Source organism: Nomascus leucogenys, chromosome 4 (genome assembly GCF_006542625.1).
Source record: "Nomascus leucogenys isolate Asia chromosome 4, Asia_NLE_v1, whole genome shotgun sequence".
Classification (NCBI taxonomy): Eukaryota; Metazoa; Chordata; class Mammalia; order Primates; family Hylobatidae; genus Nomascus; species Nomascus leucogenys.
In genome coordinates, this window is record NC_044384.1 from 8187004 (window position 1) to 8198205 (window position 11202).

At 36.9% G+C, this 11202-nt stretch overlaps 1 long non-coding RNA gene across 1 annotated transcript; it reads left to right on the forward strand.

Annotated features, from left to right (window-relative positions):
* The first annotated feature begins 313 nt into the window (after window positions 1–313).
* On the forward strand, window positions 314–6588 carry LOC105739658. The gene is made up of 4 exons (XR_001115611.1): window positions 314–458; window positions 4030–4064; window positions 4408–4546; window positions 6372–6588. It is a non-coding gene; the product is annotated as an uncharacterized LOC105739658 (long non-coding RNA).
* The last annotated feature ends 4614 nt before the right edge of the window (window positions 6589–11202 follow it).

Below are 11202 nucleotides of genomic sequence, written 5' to 3' on the forward strand. Positions count from 1 at the left end.
ATTTTAAATATAATAAAAATACAGTGATAAAATATTAGAAGAAAATACAGAACATTTGTTACATTGCTTGTTAATAAGGATAAATTTTTAAAACAAATTGTAAAAGCCAGAAGTCTAAAGGAAACTATGGAATAACAACATAAAAATAAATTATTTCTAGAAAGAAAAAAAAAACATGAACATGTTCTTGGACAACATTGTGAAATATATGCATGTGCTCATTTGTATTTTTAAGATTAATGTTCAATAGACTTTTTAATGTAAAAATTAACCATAAACACTTTACAGATGTCTGAATTCAATATTTTATTTTTAATATTTTAGAAGCTGACTCCACCAGAGACCCAATTCTTGAACTTTTAATGCACATTTGGAAATCCATTGTGTTTAGTTGGCTTAGATTATGAACTTCAGGAGAACAAGAAGTGTATCAATTATGTTCCAGTTTCTGGGAGGTAGTAAGTATCAATAAATATTTGAATTACTGGATCAATGTTCTCAGGTATAGAAAGTGTTTACTCCCTAGACAAACGTGGCACTTTATTTTTTCATAGTTAATAAATATGCTGTTTATTGTTTGCAACTTATTTTCTGCTGAAACATTCTATTTAATATTGTATAGGTAAATGAAAATGTGTGTAAAATTTGATTGAGTGAATCCCACAAGAATGTGCCTTATGTATTTGAAATAAGTTAAAGGGGAAAAGAAAAACTCATGAATAGGGTTGACTTTTTTTTTTTTTTACTATTTGTGTGTGTGTGTGTGTGTGTGTGTGTGAGCAATTCAAAGGGAATAGATCTGAAACTTACGGGAAGCCATATGCACATCTCTGTTGACTGTAGACAGACCCTTTTCTTTTTCTAGTCATGCATGAGAAGAGCATCAAAAATGATGCTTCTAATATATTATTTTCAAAAGCCTGCCAGTTTTATTATTCTACTAACTACTACCAGTTAGTAAAATAATTTATTATGGTGAAAAGCTAAACATAAAATAATACAATTCTGTTTTCTTCAACATCTTAAAAAAATTGCATTTTCATGCTTTACATTTTATCAGCCTAGCTTGAAATTGTATTGTTTAAGGAATCCTGTAAGACTTCCTCATATACCAAATACTATCACCATTAACCTAAGATTGCATGTTATTTTACTATGAAAAATATTTGAATAATAATTTCTAGCATAAGGAAACTAAACCAAAAATTTACCTTTTATACAACTCCTAATGCAAAACTTATTCAGAAGAGAAGGTTCACTTTATCTGAGTTTTGTAATGAGGCTACAAATAAAGGGAACTCATCTCCTGTGATGTGTGTGTGTGTGTGTGTGTGTGTGTGTGTAGGTGTTTGTGATAGCAGTTTCCCTATGTCTGCAATTTCCCTGTTCACTTCAAGTTTATTTCATCTATACAATACTTAGATGAGGATAGAAATATGATACTATGTGAAGGAAAGGACCTTTAATAAAATATAATCTTAATTTTAAATTTCAAGAATATCATTTGTTTCAAAATATTGCAGAGAAAATAGGAAGGTGTGATGGAGTCCTTGGGGTGTCATTTTGCCAGCCAGAAGCCTCTGCGGCTGGCAGTGCCTTTGCCAGAGTTTTGCTCAGACAAGCTGGGCTTGTTCTGCCCACTTGGCCTGACAATCTGCTCTCAGCTTGTGCTACCAGGCTGGATCCCACCCCTGCCAAGGGTGAGCCAGGCAAGGAGCAGCGAGGGCTGCGTGAGTGAGGGAGCATGGGGTCTGGCTGTTGTTCACAGCCAGGCACACCAGCTGCAGTGGGGTAGGCAGCTCCAGGTGACAGGATAGGCACCAGCTGCTTGTGAGGCTGCCACTGAACCAGGCCTACTGCAAGCGGCTTCCACTGGACACCTGGGAATGCGGTGGTACCTGGAAGCTTAGAGACTCCAGGAACTGCAGAACCCCCAAGAGGGTGTCATAGCCCTGGCCTGGGGAGCTCCTAGGTCTGGGATCCCTGAAAGGCTGCACCTCTTTTCTCCCTCTCTCTTGTCCTTGCTTGCAAGAGGTGAGTGGTGGGTGGGTGGGGTGGAGGGCATGTTTCAGCAGTTTGTGTTACAGCTCTTTCAGGCCCACCATTCAGCAGGTCCCCAGTTCTTAGGAAGAATGAAATATGCAGACAACTGGAGGGTGAATGAGGCAAAGAGGTGCTTTACTGAGCAATAGTACAGCTCTCAGGAGACCCGAAGTGGATACCTCCTATCCACAGGCAGGTCATCCCATTGTCTCTGTAGCCCTCAGTGGGAAGCAGACCTGGAGTGGGTAGCTCCTATCCACAGGCAGGTCTTCTCATCCATCATATGCCTGAGTCTAGCTGAGTCCAGGGTTTTTATGAGCTTCAGAGGAGAGGAAGTGTGTGCTGATTGGTCCATGGATGCCCACAGGTGGGCCCAGAAACAGCACCATAAGTTCTCATACTGGTCTGCAGAACTGGCAGTCCAGCCCTCATGCTTCAGGCCCTCCCTGGCTTGAAGGTGGGGCGTCACTGGGGACCTGCCTTTTTCTGCCCAGGAGCCCATCTGCTTCTTATTGCCATCTCTATGTCATCTATGGAGCCCAGGCTATTTGTGTGGAGGGGTGCCTGCAGGCCTGATCCGAGGTGCCCTCAGCCTCCCCTTGGCCTCTCTCCTGTGCTTGTCAGTGCCCAAAGCCCAGAGGGGACTGAGGCGGCAGGGGACTGGCTTGTCAGAGCCTCCCTGAGCATGTGCACACCCAGCTGGGTCATGACAGCACCCAGGCTCAGCCTCAAATTTGCTCTGAAATCAGAGTGGGTACTGGGAGCAGGGAGAGTCCAGGCAGCAGAATGAGGCACTCTCAAGCCTGCTGGGGCAGGGGGATTCCTGGGCCCCTGAGAACACAGGAATGCCCATGTCTGCAGCTGGGGTTGGGACGCTGCAGCTGTGCCTGGAAAGGTGGGGCTCTCACTCCTCCAACTTGCAAGTGGGCAGGGCTCCTGTCTATTCCCTCCTCCAGCTGGCTGGAGCATGAGGCCGCTGTTGTGCCTCCCCCAGCAAAGCCAGCCTCTTTGGCAGCGGCTGCTCCCGACAGGCTGTGGCTGCCATCAAAGGGAGCTACAGGTTGGAGGTGTGGATGAGACAACTGAGTGTTTGATTTTCTGGTTGTCTTCATGGGTGGGATGCCACCCTGACTGCTGAGTGCTGAGTGCTAGAAACCGTTAGCCAAATACAGAAGCAAAGAACAGACAGAAGGCTTCGCTTTGAGCAATGAAGTTATGTAGGAAATTAACAATACCTCTTGCAAACTGTGTTCAAAATTTTTAAAGAGCTTGACTGGTATACATTCAATGTATAAGGTCACAGTATTTGCAGTGGAAGAGAATGGGGCTGGAAGTCAGGCCACCTGAAGACAGTCTTTGTAAATTTGAATGAATTATTTAAACTTCTGTGGTGTGTCTCAACTTCTCATCTGGTAAAAGAAAATTTTCACATATGGCTTGGATATATCAAATTATATATTTACTAATTTTTATTTAAACATTTTTGTAGGATTTTATTTATAATATTATGTATGCATATACTTCTGTTTATATATAGAATTATAATTGATGTAATTTCTTATTCTGAGGAAAAGCTTGCCTGTAGAAGAAAAATTAAAATAAAGGAATTTGTAAGAGAACTGGGGTAGGTGTTGTTGGAATAGATTTTTAACTGATTTGTCAATACCTTGGAACAGTTTGCACTCATCTTTTTATCATAGCACACAAGTAACAAAGATACAAAATATCAGTTTTCAAAGATGTGCGTAACTCCTTGTTCCCTTTTGCTTGTAAAATATCAACATCATTCAACATGAGCACTTTGTCAATGTATTACCACTTTTGCTTCATTGCACAATCACAAAGTCAAAAATGGGTACAGGTTCAATCAAAGATTTTAAAGTAGATATCCAGAAAAGTGTTTATGTATTTTCAAACATTGTTTCTTCTCTTTTTGTTAACTTTGCTTCCTTCCCTTCTGTTATGTCTTTCTCACGTTCTTCTCAGCTCTTCCTAGTGAATCCACAAGCAAAAGGGAAGAGGTATGTGGAGTGTAAAATAAGATCTCTCTGGAGTTATTCCAGAAAAAAATCATATAAAGTTGTCATCAAATTTAGCTCTCTGACTCATTTAACATTGTTAGGAGTATATTTTATAAAAAGAAATAACTCAATTTATCTGTACTGTCTTGAATAAATTACCTTCTTAGAAAATCCCTTTCTTCATTTTTTTCTTTGTTTAATTACTCCCAGGAAGATATATCTTATTAAGACATTTGTTTGGAATTTGGATTTTGTTTTCCTTTACTACCCAGCATTTAACTGAAATTTAATTGTTGGTTTTGATATGTATGTGTTTGTTATTTTTCTGTGTATATTTTTCTAGGGGAGTGTGAAGGCAGAGAAAATAAAGCACAACCTATGAAACTACACCTTTCAGTTTTGCCAGAATGATGCTCTATTAATGCTCAGGGCCTCTTAACTTCTCACTTAAAACCCGATGGGGAAAAATCACCAACTAATAGGTTTCTGTTATATTAATTACAGTATATCATGGGCATTTACCAAAACAAGCATTTTTACTCCCAGAAAACGGCATCTTAAACAGTCCAGTTTTCTTGAAAACTTAATAATTCTTCATAACGGATGCTCTTTTTTTATTTCTTTTTATTACTTAACCACGTTTCTATATTATCTTGTTTCTATGTTCCCTTTTCATCCCTTATTTATTGCATCATGATGCTAAATTAGATAAAGACTTGATGAAACAGTTTCTATTGTCTTTTAATATCAGGGCTTATGTTTTGTTCTGGAATCACTCTTAGCCTTGCGTGTTTTATATTAGCTCTGTAACTCCCCAACCTCGCAAGGAAACCAAGGCTTCTTTCACATTTCAACACAATAACCTGCGGTCCCTTCTGGTCCAGGATTCCAAGCACCTGTGTGTCCCTTTCCTCAAGATGGAGTTGTGTCTGGTCTCCACATTTGTCTCAGTTGGAAGTCACATTCAAATATTTTTTATTTATAGCTGCTGTTGGAACTTCCAAACTCTGTGTCCTCAATAGCCTCCATGCCTAGTTTTATAATCCTTTCTCTCCTAAAACTTTTTCTCTCAATTTTGAATTTCCTAGAACTTCAATAGCAAGAGGAATCCCTCACTCCCATCTGTATTCCAGGAGCACTGTCCCCACATCTGCTTCCTCTGACGCTCCCTTTCCATCCCAGTCTTCTTTAACGTAGACACTGCTGAATTTTGAAAACCTTGAACTGCTCCCTAAATGCTTTCCTTTTCTTCTCTACCACATGTAGGGAAACACTGTCATCTTTGCTTTCTTTGGTTTCTCATATACCCTTCCAAATGGAGCTCAGTGAAACTCCTTAGCAAACTATATGGGATCAGTATTTCTGATTCTGACAAATTATTTTTCCAAATAAATGCTGCCCTTATTAAGAATATTTTGAATTTTTTTATATTTTAATATTTTATTAAATATTTTATATGTATTTAATTTTCTTAACCTATGTATGTAATCTTACCTACTGCTCTGTCACAGCATCCCAGCTTTCTTGTATATGCCTCTGTGGTTTTCCTTCGCAATTCTCCAATTCCCTGACACCATTTGGTTGTCTTACAATTCAGTTAAAGTCTGACACTTAACTCCCTGGAGATAGTACAGATCCCCCAAATTAACAGCTCAGTCACACAAAACTGATCCACTTCAGACACTAACCACAAATGTGTGCCCAGGCTAAGTAATCTGCTGAGTACAAATTCAAAGGTTCTCATGACCTTCTCTCAGGTTTGGTAATTTGCTATAATGACTCACAGAACACAGGAAAATGCTATCCTTACTGTTACAGGTCATTGTAAAAGATCAAAGTACAGCTAGATGAAGAGGTACATAGGGCAAGGTGTGTGGACAGGTCATTCAACCTCCATGGATTTGGGGTGTGCCACCTTCCTAGCACTTAGATGTATTTGCCAACTTGGAAGGCTTCTTTGCCTCATTGTTTCAGAGTTTTTATTGAAATTTTATTTAGCAGGCATAATTAATTAAATCTTTAGCCAATCTAGTCTTGTGCCAGCCACCAAATGTCAGCCAAAGGTGGCCAATTCTTCAAATCGTGTTCAAATATGGCAAACACAGCTGTAACCAACACAGCTGTTTCTGTTCCTCACTTTTGTTTTATGTACCTCACTTTCCTTTCCCTGTCCATAAATCTCTGACCACTAAGCAGGCTGAAATTTCCCTGAACCTATCCGGGTTTGGGGCTGCCCATTTTACAAACCATTTTTTGATCAATTAAACTCTGTTAAATTTAATTTGTTTACTGTTTTTCTCTTCACAGAGGCTTATTCCGTATACTTACTAGAATATATGAGTTTTACAAATTGGAGTGACAGGCACTGATATTGACACATCAGGAGAAGTGGCCCTGGAGCTCTCCCCATGAAAAGATTAAATTTTTAAGAAGATGCTGCTCACCTAAAACTTATCAATAAAGTCGACTATAGTTTCAAATTGGTAAATCATTGTATGGAAAAACAATAAAAATATGAAATAAAATTAATATGTATTCTGATGCCTTTCAGCTTGAATAAAATTGCAGTCAATAATTTGGTGCCAGAAATTATGTCGTCATTGTAAAAAACACTTCTGGAGAAGAATACTGTAACAAGACACATTTTAATTGAACTCCAAATATCAAAATGTGTCTATTCATTTCCTGTTTTTACGCCTAACTGGTTTACCTCTGCAAGTAGGCTGACTTGTGAAGGTAAGTCATGAACAGTAGCACTTTTCTAAATGGTAATCATTATTCTCTTTGATATGGTTGTCCATATACTAGCTGTTCTTTTTCAGGTATTCCCTTCCTTCCACTCTACTGCATTATTCAGTGTTATTTCTGAAGGCCGTGAAGTCCTAAAGTTTGTTGTTATTTTGCTGTTGGTTTTCTGTCCATGTGCACTTGTTGTAATGAGAGGCATGGTATCTTCCATTTTTATTTTATTTTACTTTTTATGAGACAGTCTCACTCTGTCACCCAGGCTGGAGTGCTGGCATGACCTCTGCTCACTGCAACATCCACCAACTAGGTTCAAGCAATTCTCCTGCCTCAGCCTCCCAAGTAGCTGGGATTACAAGCACCCGCCACCACGCCCAGCTAATTTTTGTATTTTTAGTAGAAACTGGTTTCACCATGTTGGCCAGGCTGGTCTTGAACTCCTCACCTTAGGTGATCTGCCCGCCTCGGCCTCCCAAAGTGCTGAGATTACAGATGTGAGCCACTGCGCCCAGCCGTATGTTCCATTTTTAAAATGGCACCGGATTCCATTTATACTGTTGGTTTTGCCAATTGCCAATTGACTTAATTGGAAAACTCCTCAGTGAATAAAATCTCAGTGGCCTAGGCAGGGTATGACCCTTCTTTAAACACTAAGTTGTAGGCATAAATCATTCCCAAAAGAACATTTACATTAAAGTGTTAATTATTAGTAATTATTTATTACAAAATTATATAATTAATAACTATTATACATTTATATGATACTGATATAGTAATTATTTTATATAATAGATAATATATGCTAATGTTATATAATTATCATCTAATGATTATAATATAATATATTATATTAATTAATAATACTTATTAATATAATCATCTTTCATTATTAGCTGTTATGTCCTTAGTTGTATCCTCCACTAATGCCATTTATACCATTTTCACCATAGGATGTGGTAAATGTTGTTAAATAAACCAACAGATGAGTAAATGCATAGATTTCAAACTTGAGACCATCCTACTATAATATACTGTTTATCTTTCAAAGAAAGAAGTAACTGGAAGCTTAATACACTGGAAAAAGTTCAGCTTTCAAACTTAATTGCAGAAGAGAAGATGATGGTTAGATAAAGTCAAGGAAAATAAAATGCTTATAAAAAATGTATTAGCAAAGATAAAGACTTACTGGAAGAAAAAATAACTTTTTTGCTAGTTTAAGTTTTTTGTTACCTGGTTGAATATCCTTTTAACCAATGAAGAACCTCAAGAATGAATAATGTATTTTTGTAACCCAAATTATGTTGTTACAGATAGAAGTTATGAACCTCTATCTTTACTCATAAATATATATAAATAAAATTCCAATTAGCACTTCAGTGAGAGGATCACTAAAAATTACAGCATATCACAAATTACTTGGAACTGCAAAGCATGCTAATTCATATTTTGGAATAAATTCTAGGTTTGTCAGAATGAACTTAAATCAATTTTCATATTTCCCTCTTTACAGTGACTTTCAAATCATGAGATATTATCAGAATAATTTCCACCAAAGACAAAATTAATCTTCATTTTTCAGTTTAATGTATTGCCAGTAGATAAGTTTTATCCCTTTGGATTAACCACTAATTATTTCACAAATAAAATTCAAGTTGTTACTGTCTGTGGACATATCATCTAAATTAAATTACTCACTGCTTTTGAAAAACCTAAGTTATTAATGTGCACATATCAGAGTACTTGTTTATTTCTGGTCATTATAAATGATTTATGCAATTCATTAGATTGTGGTAATTATCATTTAAGACTCATAAGGCTCTTGTTTATGCAAGCTTTGCTGGTGTTGAAGTGCATACTGATTTACAAGGTAGGTTTGGTAAGTTGTATATACAGAATAATGAAGCCATTCAAATTATCTTTAAAAGATAACTAGAGGCAATGTGTTTTATTTTTGATAAGACTGTAACTGGAAATGACATAAAATAATTATTATGTACTGGGTATACTGGGGAGTTAGAGAGAGAAAAAAAGACAGCGTCAATTTTGGCTTATTATCTCCAGATTAAACATAATGCTGGAATAGGTGACTAGGGCTTCCCAAACACACAATCCAAGTTAACTGAAATTACCTCTGGGTGCTGCATTTTTCAAATGCTGCAGTTACCATAATGAATGTCTATTTTATCCATAAGCCAAAAAAGTCATGAAGTTACAAAACACAGATTTTTAAATATATCCTAACACATTAATGTTGTATGCTTTCAATTTCAACATTTAAAATGGTTACTTCTTTGCTTTCAAAAACACTCCTTGATCCACTAACTTAAAGATTACATTCACTTTTCTATTATTGGTTAAAAGCGGCAATGTGGAAGAGTTAAGACAACATTTTCATAATTGTGACAGAAAACATCATCACTCTCATAAGTCTATTTTTATATGAAATTCAGAACAATAGCCTGAGTAAGTATTTATATTTTGTGATAGTCCTGAGGTGCTTGTTTCATGCTGGATTGCAGTAAGGGTTCACTTTCAGATCCTCAAGTCCACCTGCACCCTTGGCCTACAGCCGTCTTCCTCCAGCCTCAAAGCCAGCACTGAGAATTGAATCTTTGACTCTCCCCTCGGCCTCCCCGGCCAGTTGTCTCTGTTACTCCAGCTAGAGAAACTCTGCTTTTAAGAGCTCAGGTGATTAAATTGAATCCACTGGCATAATCCAAAATGACATTTCTATTTCAAAGTCTAGATGCTTAATTATATTTGCAAAGTTCCTTCAGCATTACCTAGATTAGTGCTTAATTGCTAAGGTATAAGAATCCTGGGTTTGGCATGTTCAGAATTCTGCCTATTGTACCTCTGTATGTATTTTTGTTTTAAAGTTTTAAAATTTATTTTTCCAGCTTTATTGAGATATAATGAACACATAAAAAATTGCATATATTTAAGATGTACAATATAATGATTTGATGCACTTATACGTTGTAAAATAATTACTACATCAAATTAGTTAACATATATATAGTTGAGGGATGCTTTTACGTCTGATCTGAAAATCTGTTTTTTAACTCAGTGTTAGAACATTTATTTTTTTAATTACTATTAAGCTTTCGGAAATTCTCAGTGTGGATATTCGTGTTCTATTTATTACATTTGTTTTGCTCTTTTCTTTGTCTTTTGTATTATTAGAATATTTTTATGTTCAACATCTACTATTATGCATAGTTATTATAGTTACACATTGTTTCTTTTATTTTTTTAGTGGAACTTCTAGGGGTTGAAATATAGATTTTTATCTGAAGAGGGCCTACTTTTAATTATGTTATATCATTACAAGTATAATACAGGAACGTTATGCTTTGATTCCTTGACTTTATGATTTTGTGTCACATATTTTATTTCTAGATATGCTATAAATTCTGCTAAACACTGTATTACTTTTTGCTTCAGTCAGTACTTGTGAAATACATTGAAAATGAGAAAAATGTCTTCTATTTACCCCATTTTACTATTGTTCACGCTCTTCTGTCTTTTCTTTGAAGTGCTCTGCTGGAATACTTTCTTTCACCCACCAAACTACCTTCCACAGTTATTGTCATTCATTCTGTTAAATATTCTGTCTTCATGTTTGTCTCAAATAAAGTACTCATTTTGTCTCATTTTTGAAGCATAATTTCATTGATTTATCTTCCAGCACTTTAGAGAGATCATTCTCTTATTTTCTTAGAAAATATTTCCATTTTCTAAGATCCTGAAGTTATTTTTTCCTTCATTCTTGTGGATGTAAGGTATTATTTTTCTCTGGTTACTCTAGGGTCTTTCTCTTAATCACTCTTTTCAGCAATTTATTATATCTTTTCGTGATTTTTTTGCATTTTTTTCTCAGAGGCAGGATAGGTAGTCAAGGAAATAACCATGTCCTTGGGATGTGGCGACCATGTCCATAGCACTGTCAACGGCATGCGTCCAGCACTGGCATCGCGGTTAAGCTCATCTACGCAGAACTATCTCCAGTAGGGACTTCTGCTACTCTCTATCTCCTGTAGGGAGAATGCACATTTTGGGTTTTCTTGTCCTCAAACTGACTCTTTGCTCATTATAATAATGAAGACACACCCCTGGGTGGAGATTGACGATGCTAATGAGCCACGCGATGTGTGAACAAGCAGGTACAGCTGCTGTCCATGCGCACCTAGAGGACCACCCACAACATGCTTACCAGTAACACCTATTACTCCCTCATGAATAATCATGTAAGACTCCCATAAAGGGGGTCTCCCTCGTGCCAGTCTTTGCTGACTCTCAACCAGCCATCTCTAACTTGTCTTTCAGAGTGTACTTTCACTTTTACACTTACCTTTCAGAATGTTCTTTCTCTTTTCCAAGAAACTGATTT